The following is a 13,836-nucleotide window of genomic DNA, read 5'->3' as shown; positions in this document are numbered from 1 at the left end:
AATAAAACACAAAAGAAAGCTAACAAGATCTGAGGATTAATGATAAGTTTAACTAGTCCCAGACTACAGAGCTAGCTGGTAACATTTAACTCAGTCCCAATTTTCTGGCATTTCTGGGAAGTTGTTTACTAATTATTTGAAAAACAGAAGGAATTTTAAGTCAATGTGAAAAGTATTTTCATAGAGGTTACAAAGATTTATGTGAGGCAAGAGAAGCGAAGTCATGGAGGAAAATAATTTTGTTAGCAGCTGCTTAATAAATCCAGGTGTTTTGCTTATAGTTGTCCTTCCTGCTGTCATAATAGCTTCTCAGGTGAGTGAAATAATAATAAGGTGTTTTTCTTTTCAGCGTAACCTGGTGAGAAAAGCATAGAGAAGCCAGCTGGGTTCTAAGTTAAGCAACTTCCCAGCACCCTGCAAAATGAAGATGAGTATTTGTGAGAAACAGATGAGAGAAGGCATGGCCAGGACTTCACCACAGTCCAAGACATTAGGGGACCTGGAAAGTGGTAACTGTCTTCATACTCAGAGCCCTGGAATCCTTACAATGCAAGCCCAGTAAATCCATTAATATGTGTTATAATTAATGATGTTGAACTGTGGATCGCCCACAGAATGAGAACACTTGGTTGTGTTTCTTGAAGAGAGAAGAACACAAATTATCCAAAATGTCTCTCAGAATTCATGCAAATGCCTTCGCTTACTCTTGGGGAGGGCGGGGTAGATTTAAACAAGATTTCTGTTGCCATTTTGAGGAAATAGAAGTTTCCAGCTGCCCACTTTTTTATGTGTTTATTCTTTTCATAGAAGGGTGGATAACACATTTGTCTTAAAACAAGGCTACCTGTGAGGAGAAGGGAGGAGATGGGCAAACAGTGTTTTTCTAACTTAACCTGTATGAGTTGTGCTTCAGTGGAAGCAAGATGTTAATCAGGGTAGTCACTAAGTTTTCTCTCTTTTTTAAAAAAGATTTATTTATTTATGCATACAGAACTGGGATACAGGCCAACAGTGCAGAGGGTGAGAGGATTCACCAGAGACAGAGTGGGGAGCAGAACAGGCAGATGCAATTAAATACACCACTGAAGGGAGCAGCAGGCAAGACAAGAGAGATCCGCCACGCCATGTGAGTCAGCTCCCTGACTGGGAATCAAACTTGTGCTGAAGCAGCTGTGGCTAGCTTCACACTGCTGCACTTTAACCCGTTGTGCCACCAGGGAGGGCCCTTTTATTCTTCCCTTTCTCCTTTCACCTTCTACCCCTCCGGTAACTACCCATCTGTTCTTGTATCTAAGAGTGTGTTTTCGCTTTGTTTGTTCATTTGCTTTGTTTATCTTCCACATGATTTAAATTATACAGTATTTATCTTTCTCTCTATGATTTATTTCACTTAGCATAATACCCTCAAAGTCTATACAGGTTTCACAAATGGCAATTAAAATTTTTTATTAATAGCTAAGTAGTTGTGTTCCATTTTGTGTGTGTGTGTATATATATATATGTATATATGTTATATATATAACATATATACATATATATATATATCCCATCTTCTTTATCCATTCATCCATGGCTGGACTGGACACTTTGGGCACTTCCATAGCTTGGCTATTGTAAACTAACTTGGTTATTCACTGTCTACTTCTTTTGTTCTCAAGCAGGGACATTAACAAAGCATCACAGGGATAGATATCATGATGTTAGTTTGGTCAAAATACAAATTTTGAAATGAGACTAGAAAGAACCACTATATCAATTCTTAAAAAGTAAATTTGTAATTTGCATTATGCTTAATTTTTAGTTAGCTAAAAGTTTAAAAATTAGCCAGAGTCCCTATGTAAGGACAGGCCTGCCAAAGGTTCAGACCTTTGAAGAATGAAGTTTTTGGTCATCCCACAGAGCAAAGGTGCACTGTAACTTTAATGTCAGCCAAAAGCAAGGGGATAAGGGGACTCAAGAACCAACAGGGAAAATGGGAAGTGATAAATGTCAGTGACAGAACCTAGCTGTAGAAACTGACAGAATCTACCTGTGTTTCCCGGCATGCTCTATCATAGTATTAATTTAAAAGAGTTACATTTCTCTGCATGCATAAATAAAATCTCGAAGTTATGGGAAGCAGATTTTTTTAAAAGATGTATTTATTAATGCATACAGAACCAGGATACAGGCCAGAGGTGCAGGGGTGGTAAGAGGATTCACCAGAGACAGAGTGGGGAGCAGAACAGGCAGACTGATGAAATACACTGCTGAGGGGAGCAGCAGGCAAGTCAGGAGAGGTCCTCTGAGCCATGAGGATCACCTTCCACTGGGGATTGAATTGGGTGCTGAACAGCTACAACTAGCTTCATAGTGCTGCGCTTTAACCCATTGCGCCATCAGGGAGGGCCCAGGGAGCAGAATTTTTAGCAAGAACTGTATTTCCCAACTTGCACTGCAAATGGTTTGGCTATGTGACTATGCAGGCTGGCCAATGGAATGCAAGCAGAATCGTCCAGGTACACGCTCACCTTCCTGTTACTCAAGCCTGGGCTTGAAACTGATGTGTGCTGGCTAGAGTGCCATCTTGGTAGATGAGGAAGGAGCTGGGTTCTGAGACTTCATAATAAGAGGAGCATGCCCGCCTAAGTTATTGGTACTTAGTTTTAGGACCTTTACAAGGAAGGAAATAAAGTTTGGTGTTGTTTAAACCACTGTCACTTTACATTTTGTGACTCACACTGAACCCAATCCCAATGAATATTAGCTATCTTGGTTTTTGCCTGCCCAGCCACAACTTCCTATTCCTTGGAGGGACTTCTACCCCATTCCCTGTGGTTCTGGTGGGCTATGAGTCACTGGATTCTTCCCACTTCTCCAAACAAGTGGGAAGGTGGCCAAACTCTACCAATCACAAAGCCCCTCCCCCTCACTAGGAATGGAAACTGTGTGAGGGGCCCAGGGGCTCAGGCAGTTATTGTGATCTTAGTGCCCCAAAACAAGGTCCATGAGGCCCCAACGTGGCCCTGGATCCTGTTCTTTCTGAATCCTGGTTACTCAACTTTTGTTTTGATTCTGGGCTCCTCTGGTATTCTTCCTACTATTATTTCTTTCCTTTATTCCTTGACCCAGAGACATGTTCTGTTGCCTTCCGCCCAAGAACCTGACAATGCTCTACTCTTATTTCACCTTTTGTTCATCCCTCTGATTATGCCAGCATCCCCACATAGAACCCTGATGCTCCTTAGTCACCATGATTCCATTACAAATTACCCCATATGGTGGTGGCTTAAAAACAACCATCATTTTATTATCACCGTTCATAGTTCTGGGGGCTGAGAGGGTTCTACCAAGTGATTCTCACTTGGGAGGGCTCATGTTTTTTAGTCAGATGACAGCCAGCAGCCCCCACTTCAGATGCCAGCCATAGGCCCTGGGGGCAACTCATAATCTGACAGCCCAACTATAAATTGGGGGGTTCTCAGAACCCCTGTTAGTTTCCATAATTCACTACAATGGTTTATGAAACTCAGGAAACCTCACCTGTTTGTTATAAAGGATACAGATGACCAGCCAGATGAAGAGCTTGATAGGATGCAAAGGAACTATAGTTCTGCTATTTAAAAAAAAAAAAAAAAAAAGGAAATCCCACCATTTGGAACAACAAGGATGATGTTGGAAGATAGTATGCTGAGTGACATAGCTAGATGCCAAAGGGCAAGTAGGAAAACTGCTTCCACGAGGAGTCTAAAAATGTCCATCTGAAAAAAGCAGAGAGTGGAATGGAGCTCGCCAGGGCCTCGGGTGTGGGGGAACTGGAGGTACTAGTCAAAGCACACAGTTTCAGTTATGCAAGATAAATAAGTACTGGCACTCTGCTCTATAGCCTGAAGCTTATAGTTGTATATATCTTTAAATATTTGCTGAGAGTGTAGGTCTTCTGAGTTCTCATAAAAAAAAATTAATAGGTTAAGGAGGCAGGAGGGAATTGGAAGTGATCTGTTTACAGCATAAATTATGGAGATCATATACTTATCTTTAAGCTCATTAAATTATATACTTCAAAACGTATAGCTTTCAGTATGTCAGCCGTGCCTTAAGAAAGTGGTTAAAAAAAAATACAGAGAGTTGACTAGGACAAGGTCCAAGTGTGGGCAGGCCCAGCGCTCGCCTGTCCTGGCTCCAGAACCTGCCACCATCCTCCCAGAACATCGGCATGCTCACCCACTCGGAAGTACTACCAGCGCCATTGTTTAAGGGTTTTCCTGTGGATTTTACTACACAGGCAAGACTGATTAAGTCATGGCCAACGATGGAACTCAATCTCCAATGCCTTTCTCCTCTCTGGAATTTGTGGGTGGTGTGTGGTTGAGGGGGTGGGGATACGGAAAGGTTCAACCCTTTAATCACATGACAAACTGTGAAGGGGCCCAGCCATGAGTCACCCCATTAGCATAAACTCAGGTATGGTTGAAAAGGGCTCTTTATGAGTAATAAAAAACATGCCTATCACTTAGGAAATTCCAAGGGTTATAGGAGTTCTGGGCCAGGAATAGGGGACAAAGATCAAGTGTAATTTTTATAATGCCTCACTTCCTGGCCCAAGGGTCTGACAGCTGGTGCCGGGTCTGAGGAAACCCTCTGAGGCCTTTCACTTGGCCTGAACTTGCTCAGGCTGTGGTGACCTGGAACCAAGCACAAGCTCCCAAGAGGCCCCTGGGTCACCCCCTGGGCCTCCTTGGCATAGATAAACTCCAGGGAGCCTTGGGGGGAGCCATAGCTCTCACTTCTCGGTGGGAGGAGCCTCCATATCACTTTGTCATCACCTTTTCAACAGTAAATTTTATCAACTATTTCTGATGGCCATTAATGAGCATATGGATTGAACTATGCCGATGTAAGGAGATTTTGTGACCAGCTTGGAAATTATAATCTCCTACAATGACAGTCACCCATCCAGTACCTGACCTTTATACTACAGTCCAAATATCATGTTTTCCTACGGACGTGTCTGAATCACCCCTGTCCTCAAGTGTATTTTTCCTTCTTTTTATGAAAATACTCATGGTCTTACTACACTGGGAGCTCCTTCAGGGCAGGAAGCAGCTTTTCTATATTTTGCAACAAAAGAAAAAAGTAGCTTAGGGCCCTCCCTGGTGGCACAATGGGTTAAAACACAGTACTAGGAAGGTATTGCAGACACTGCAGTATTGGGTTCGATCCCCAGCCAGGGAGGTGACCCACATAGCGCGGCAGACCTCTCCTGGCCCGCCTGCTGCTTCCCCTAGTGGTGTACTTCGTCAATCTGCCTGTTCTGTTCCCCCACTCTGTCTCTGGTGAATCCGCTCACCCCCTGCAGCTGTACCCCAGTTCTGTATGCATAAATAAATACATCTCTAAAAAAGAAAAAAGTAGCTTAATGAGTGACTAAGAGAGCAGATCCTGGCATCAAACATTTTTGGTTCAAGGTGCCCTTAGCCAGAGACCTAATCTTGTACCAGTTCCTAAATGTCAGTATGCTTTAATGTCCTTGGCTATGAAATGGGTGTAACCTGTCTCCCCCACTGAACTGGTTTGAGAATCACAAAAATACATGAAAGTTTAAGTACAGCCTGGTAAGTATATGTGTTCTGTGGTTAGTGGGGCTCTGTTCTTGTTCTTTGTTATTATGATCAGTTATGGAAATAACACCTCCCCTTCAAGACCTGTAATAACAAGTGTGATGGTTAATTTTGTATATTGACTTAACTGAGCCATGGATGATGACTCCATCTTTACTCCTACCCCACCCCCTCTACCTTGGGTAACCTCATTTTGATTTAATGTCCATTAGTTTATTTTCATTTTGTTTTGTCCATTCATCCACTTAGTTTCATCAGAGATGTTGGTGGTCCTCCCCGCAGGGTCTCTGAGCCCTGGCACATTTGCCTGTTAAACCTCTATTGTCATAATGGGATTGTGAGCCTTTGAGATTAACTTCAATTTAAACTGAAAAGCTGATACTCAAATTCAGTTACTGGAAAACTTAAGTATATCTGGAACAACTTGCGTAGGGAAAAACACCTTTCAACAGTAAATTTCATCAGCTATTTGATCAAATATTTCTGGTGAACATTAAGTAGCATCTGAATGGAAATATGACTGTGTGAAATACATACCAGATTTCAAACATTTAGTACAAAAAGGGATAAAACTATCTTGATACTGTTTATAGTGATTACATGTTGAGATACTATTTTCTCTATTGAATGAAACAAAATATATGATTAACATGTTCTTGTTATTATGATCAGTTATGGAAATAACACCTCCCCTTCAATACCTGTAATAACAAGTGTGATGGTTAATTTTGTATATTGACTTAACTGAGCCATGGATGATGACTCCATCTTTACTCCTACCCCAAATTGGAGTTGTGTGCAGTAAATATATACAGCTTTTTGTATGTCAGTCATACCTGAATGAAATGGTTTTAAAAATTAGTTGCTTGCTCTGGTGGCACAATGGGTTAAAGCATAACACTATGAAGCTAGCCACAACCACTTCAACACGAGTTCAATCCCCAGCCAGGGAGGTGACCCACATGGCACGGCAGACCTCTCCTGTCTCGCCTGCTGCTCCCCTCAGCAGTGAACTTTGTCAATCTGCCTGCTGTGCTCCCTACTCTGTCTCTGGTGAATCCTCTCACCGCTCCTGCACCTCTGGCTTGTATCCCAGTTCTGTATGCATAAATAAATAAATAAATCTAAAAAAAATTAGTTGCTTGCTCTTTTCCTCCCCCGCTGCATCAGCATCATGAATGATACCTATCACAGTATGTGGTAGGTATGACACCTGTATGAAACTGTCACAGAAACCATTCAGATCAGGAAGTTCATGAGCCATTGACTGCTTAGATGGAGATGATGGTCATGGAGGTCCTTCACTCTGGCAAGACCACAGCCCCTAAGACAGAAATTTGGGGGGAAATAGCTAAAATGTACAAGCCCACACTTCACGTCATCTTGTATTTGGATTCAGAACACATTTTGGAGGTGGCAAAATAGCTGGCTGTGAACAATATACAATTCCTTGGGTGATGCAAAGAATAATGAACCCACACAGCGCCTTGTAAGACATGGCCTATAGGAGAAGAAAAAGACCTCAGGAAAATAGCAAAGGAAATGCAGCAGCAACAGCAGGAGGGAGAGAGTTGGGGGGCTACAAAGGCCCCTGGGGTGCTGGCAAGAAGGAGCAGAGCTCTGCAGTGACTTTAACTGTCTGGTTGTGCTGATTTTTCACGAAAGGATTAATAAAACCTTTTATGTGTCTGGCTGCTTCAAAAGAAATTAAACTTTAGTTGCATTTGTTTCCTTTTACTCTTTTTTAATGATGCTGGGAGAACATCCTGGTGCAGCCGGCACTGTATTTCCAGGGAGTTAAGTCACGTGACACACCTCACCCAGCATAGTGTGCAGGGGGTGTGACTGTCCTAGCATCTCTCCTGTCCCGATTCTCTGCCTCGGGCATCTATCTGTCCTGACTTCAGGGACAAAATTTGCACATGGGTCCACAGTAAGGATGAGTCTGACCACACAGCTGGCTGGGTCAGAGGCACAGCTGGTTGGCTAATGCTGCCTTGGTCTGATGGCCTAGGTTCAGGCCCTGCTGACCTGTTGGACCATGGAGTCACCTTCCTCTCAGCAGGAAAGACCCAGAGATAGCAGGCAGAGAAAAGAAAGGGGTAGCACATTACTGGAAGTCTCCACGGTAACCAAGAGAATAACGAAAATAGTGATAGATGTGATAACAGAAAGAATGGTGGACTCGTTTATCTCCAGTTCCCCAGCAGGAAGTCCAGATAATACTCCTTTGAGTGAGAAAGAGTGGTTGGTATCCACTATATTAGCAAATATAGAGGAAATCACTGCAAGAAAACCCATATGATTATGAGTGGTTACCCTTAAACTGCACATTAGGTTTAGTGCCCTTTTCTTTGTTATATTTCACAATTCAAGAAATTGTGAAAGGACAGACTTGGGGATGGGGCAACCTGCAGAGAGGTTGTTAAGAAACTCTGGTTTTCAGGATAAGTGTACTGGTTGATACTGTACTGTAAAAATGTACATGCCTATCTCTAATTACAAAAAAAAATTGAATAACAAATTGATGCATGATGGCTACAGCTTTGCTCCTCCCCGTGTATATTGTCCTGGCTGGAATGTGGACCCCAGAATTGCCAGCACAAGGTGCACACTCATTACGCAAATGAGCGAAAGTCTCAGGGTGAAGGGGGCCAGGCAGGGGTACTTTGGGGCTCCCACCCCAGTGCTCCTTCCACTCTGCCCCACTTCCGCATGAAATATCTGATTAAGACAAGTGCTTCCTTGGGCTGCTGAACACTCAGATCAGAGGGAAGCCAGAGCATGGCCTGAGGCTTTGCTTCTTTTCACCAATATGGCAAAGTGCATCCCCACATTTGTGATCTTTGTGTTTGCCTTTTGAACTCTGTCAGCAAGATTTTAATTTTTACCCCTATTTTGAGGTGGCAATACATGCCTAGAATATAAAAGTTCAAAGGTGTAAGAGGACAGACAGTGAAAATTTTCCCTTCCTCATACCACTTTCCCCTGGTATGCGGCTCTTCCCCAAAGTCAGCATATCATGCGTGTCTCCTAGAGATACTGATAAACACGAATATATAACAGGATTCTTCTCTGGGCGGGTTTGTGGCTTTTTTCTGCACAGCAGTCCACGGTGTCAGAAGACTTTTGCCAACTTGTTAAAAAAAGAGCATATGATAAGCACCCACACAGAAGTAGGCAACATCATTAGCCACCAGGGAAATGCAAATTGATGAAATACCACAGGAAATCCACCAGAATGACTAAAATTAAAGACATTTTAAAAAGACTGATAACACCAAATATTGGTGGGTATACACTGTTGGTGAGAATGTGACATGGGATAATTACTTTGGAAGAAATTCTCAGCTTCTGATAAAAAAGAAGAACATCTACCCTATGACTGAGTGATTCCACTTCTAGGTACCTCCCCATGATACACAATAACATTCATCTAAAAAAGCCCAAATTGGGAACACTCTAGATAGATGTCCAACAGGAACTGGGTAAACCACTATATATTCTACAGTGTAAAAGGGAACACATTTCTTTCTTTTTTTTAAAGATTTATTTATTTGTGCATACAAAACTGGGGTACAGGCCAGACATGCGGGGGTTGAGAGGATTCACTAGAGAGAGAGTGGGGAGCAGAACAGGCAGACTAATGAAGAACACTGCTGAGGGGCACAGTGGGTGGGATAGGAGAGGTCTGTGCACCATGTGGGTCAGCTCCCTGGCATGAGATCGAGCTCATGCAGCAGTAGCTGTGGACTGCTTGATAGCACTGGGTTTTAGCCCATTGTGCCACTGGGGAGGGCCCGGAAACACATTTCTGACATACCCAACAAAAAAATTTCAAAAAGCTTAATGTTCAGGGGGGAATGTCAGACACAGAAGAACACATATTATATGACTTCTTTTTTTTTTTTTTTTAAAGATTTATTTATTTGTGCGTACAGAACTGGGGTACAGGCCAGAGGCTCAGGGGCGGTGAGAGGCTTCACCAGAGACAGAGTGGGGAACAGAACAGGCAGATCTACGAAGTGCACTGCTGAGGGGAGCAGCGGGCGGGTCAGGAGAGGTCTGCCACGCCATGTGGTCTCCTCCGGGGCAGGCGGGAATCGAACTCATGCGGAAGCGGCTTTAGATTCTCAGTGCTGTGCTCTAACCCGCTGCGCCACCAGGGAGGGCCCTATATGACTTCTTTTATACAGAGTTCTAGAACACACAACATGAACCTGAGAAAAGATCTTTGCCTTTGGACGTGGAGACAGAAACTGAGAAGAAATGGGAGGAAGTTTCCTGTGGTAACAGTACTATTTTCTATTTTGATAGGGTTGCACCTTAGGTGTATTAGTCAGAACTCGGTAAATGATATGTTTAAGATTTATGCATTTTACCTAGGAAAGGTGAACTTTAAACAAATATAATTAATGATACATATGCTGAAGTGTATGACATGTACTGATCTCCGTCATTTCTTTTTGAAACACATCAAGAATTAGATGAATTGTTGAATGGTCAAATGGACAGGTATGAATAAAGCAAACATAGGGAAATGCTAACTGTAGGGTTCAGATGGATGGGTATTCACTGTTTATTCTTTTCAACTCTTCTATGTTTGAAAACTTCTGGAATAAGAAAAAAAAAAAACTACTGGAGAAGGAAAGCAGAAGGAGAGATGGTGATGAAACCACTCACCTCGAGACTGTAAATACTTCTCTATTGTTTCACTGTTACTGTCTCATCTCATTGCTGTCATCTTCATGTCTTGTCAACAGAATAGAGCAGGTCAACCAAAGTGCTGGTTCATCTCCCACTATCATGAGCTGGTCATCCCTGGGGTGGGGAACGGAAATGACCAAGAGTAATAACTGTGTGGTTTCTGGTTACAAAGTTTTCCTGTTTCTAAGTGGGCTAGTCAAACAGTGGGCTGGGGTTGGTGGGGGCTCCTTTCTCTCCATCGTAATTCAGCTCTCCAGTTTCTGCCTCACCCACAGCCTCCTCCTGAGGAACACATGTCAAGTAGCTTCCTGGGATATTGTGCGTGGGAGGTTAAGCTTTCTGAGCTTACTTGTTTGAAAATGTTCCTATTTTCCTCAACCAGTTAGTCAATAATTTGGTTCTGGTGGAATTCTTGGTTGAAAACCAGTGTCCTTGGGAATCTAAAAGGTATTGCTCTACCAGTTTAAGTGTTGGGAAACCTGAAGCCATTCTGTTTCCTGTTTCCTGACCATTTGGTTTTCTCTGTGGAATCTTGTAGGGTCTTATCTGTCCCCATTGTTCTAAGGTTTCACAAGGATGTGCTTTGGGCGGGTCTGTTTTCACTGGGGGCTGCCACATTCCTTCTAGAAACTCCTGTCCTCAGAGCTGGGAAATTTCCTTGACTATTTGCCTGGATGTTTCCTCCTTGGCTTTTTCTTTGTTCCATCTTCTTCTGTTTAGGAATTATTGGGTACAGGCAAGAGGTGTGTGTTTGTGTGTGTGGGGGGGTGGTTGTGTGAGAGGATTCACCAGAGACAGAATGGGGAACAGAATAGGCAGATTTTGACTGAAATACACTTCTGAGGGGAGTAGTAGGCAAGACAGGAGAGATCTCCTATATCATATGGGTCAGCTTCCTGGCCAGGGACTGAACTCCTTGTTGCAGATAGCTTCATAGTGCTGAGTTTTAATCCCTTGCACCACCAGGGAGGGCCCAAAAGATCAGACAGAAGTTTGCTGTTCCATGTGGGTCACCTCCCTGACTGGGGAAGAACTTATGCTACAGCGGCTGCAGAGAGCTTCATAGTGCTGCCCTGCCCTTTCACCTATGGCACCACCAGGGAAGGCCTCATAAATAAATAAATGTAAAAGAGAAAGAGATAGAGAAGGAACTTTTGTAAGGGAAGGAGAAGCTAGCTCACTGTGCTGCTGCTTCCCAGCTTTCACCCCACTTTTTTTTACTCTCCCTTCTCTCCCGATTCCATAGGTTTCAGAGGCTGCCAGTTCTCAGTTCTTTGGTGATTCTCTGTGGTAATCTGGTGTTGACCAGCTTTTCCCACTATCAATCTAGGTGGCTAGTCAGTTATAACCATTCTATTCCCTTGTTCCAACGCCCAAGATCTGCTGTCTCCCCAATTTTCTGTTGTAAGATTGTCTCTTTTTTTTTTAATTATTATTATTCCTTTTCTGAAGTTCTAGTTAGGGGATGTGGGTAGAAGCGAATAGAAATGTGCATCGGAACCATCATGTTAACCTGAAAATTAATATTTTATGTTAATTTGCCTATTACATTTCTGCCCCACAAGAGTATAGACTCCCTGATGGAGTTTTGTTTTATTCCTTTCACGCTATCAGCACCTGGACAGTGACTAAAACAGAATAAGTGATTGACCTTGAACAGAGTATCTGATTGTGATCATAATAGGTGTTTGATAAATAACTATGTAGCACATTCAGAAATGCATATGGTTTAATATTTAGCTTTATTTTTAGTTAACTAATATTTTAGTTTTAATTTTTAAAAAAGATTTATTAATTTATTCATACAGAACTGGGGTACAAGCCAGAGGTGCAGGGTGGTAAGAGGCTTTACCAGAGACAGAGTGGGGAGCAGAACACGCAAATCGATGAAGTACACTGCTGAGGGGAGCAGCAGGTGGGTTAGCAGAGATCTGCCATGCCATGTGGGCCACCTCCAAGGCGGGGGATCCTATTCGCACTGAAGCAGCTGTGGCTAGCTTGCAGTGCTGCTTCAAAACCAGTTGCACCATCAGGGAGGGCCCTAGTTTTAATTTTAATTAAAAAATTTTGGACCACTTGATGCCATAGAGAACATTACAAAGAGGACACTCAAAATCCATCTTGGAGTTGTTTTAAGTTAAGTTTAAAATTAACTCAGTTTTAATTAAGATTGACATATTAATGACATTAATGTATTTAATGTATACATTAATTTCATTATTTTATAGTCACAGTTAAGCCTCTTACAGGGTGAATTTTCACTTTATCAATCTAGAGCAAAAAATGGTCTGAACATGGATGTGTCACCTGTGGCTTCAAGATCTGAAGTCACTGGAGGAGGCCTAGGGTGACTTTCTTGGGGCTGGACCTGGGGCAGGGCCAATGACCTGCTGCCTCTCTAAGCCCTGACTTTCAGGATTTTGAGCTCTCTGTTGAAAAACTCTCTTTTCCACTCCATTAATATCCACCAATCATTTGCCTGACCCATCTTTTAGTTCTTGTCACTGATTAAAAAAAGCTATTTTTACTAGTGTGAATTTCATTTTTTTTTTTTATACTGACAAGTGGGGGAACCATATTTGTATCCCATTTATAGCAGTGAACACAATCGGCCTAGAATCCTGGCAACTATGACCCTATCTAGTTCACTTCCTATTATCCATTTTACAATAGCAGCTTTTAAATATTTGTTCAGTTGAATTAAATGATTGATCTGGGGCCGCACCCAGTTATTTGCCGTTGATCTAAAAACATCAAAGTAATTATACTTAGTAGTTTGTCATAAATGCACTGGAAATTTTTATCCACTAAGGGGTCAGACTTGCTCTACCACCCTTGAAATTTCAATTCCTCTTCAAGGGAGAGATTTAGGAACTGTAGAAAAAGGAGATGTCTTTGACCTGAGAAGGCTGTTTTGATAATGCAAGACAAAAAGATAAAATAAAATGTGGGTAGAAAAGATATGATTTCAGAAAACTGTTAAAACACTGAGCTACAGCATCAACTACAGAAGAAGTCCTGCGAGATGAAATATAACCTGAGGGTCTAATCAGACAGGGCTGATGAAACTGTAGACAGTCAACAACAGGTATCCAAGCTTTAAAAACACTCCTATTGCCCCCGTAACTCCGTTGGGGGTTGCAGACCGAAAGAATGAAGCTATAAAGGTTCTTGCAGACACCTCAGCATTGTTTTTCGCCTGTCCAGTAATAGAGGAACAAGTAAAATTAAGGTTCATTGCTTAAGAAGTGGGAAGTGGTCATTACTGTATTACAAGAATGATTCAATATTTTTTAAGAAAAAGCTTATGTATATAAAGAAGTCGCTTAGAGTAAGTAATAGCACTTTAAGGGTCTTTTGACAGGACATTATCCCAGAACTTGGTACAAAGCACAGGACACAGTATGCTCATTAAAAATAATAGCAAAATGGGCTATTGGGTTAAAGCACAGCACTGAGAATCTAAAGCCGCTTCCGCATGAGTTCGATTCCCGCCTGCCCCGGAGGTGACCACATGGCGTGGCAGACC

This window comes from Condylura cristata, unplaced genomic scaffold (assembly GCF_000260355.1).
Source record: "Condylura cristata isolate star-nosed mole 26May11 unplaced genomic scaffold, ConCri1.0 scaffold00032, whole genome shotgun sequence".
Taxonomy (NCBI): domain Eukaryota; kingdom Metazoa; phylum Chordata; class Mammalia; order Eulipotyphla; family Talpidae; genus Condylura; species Condylura cristata.
Note: the sequence above shows the minus strand (reverse complement) of the source record.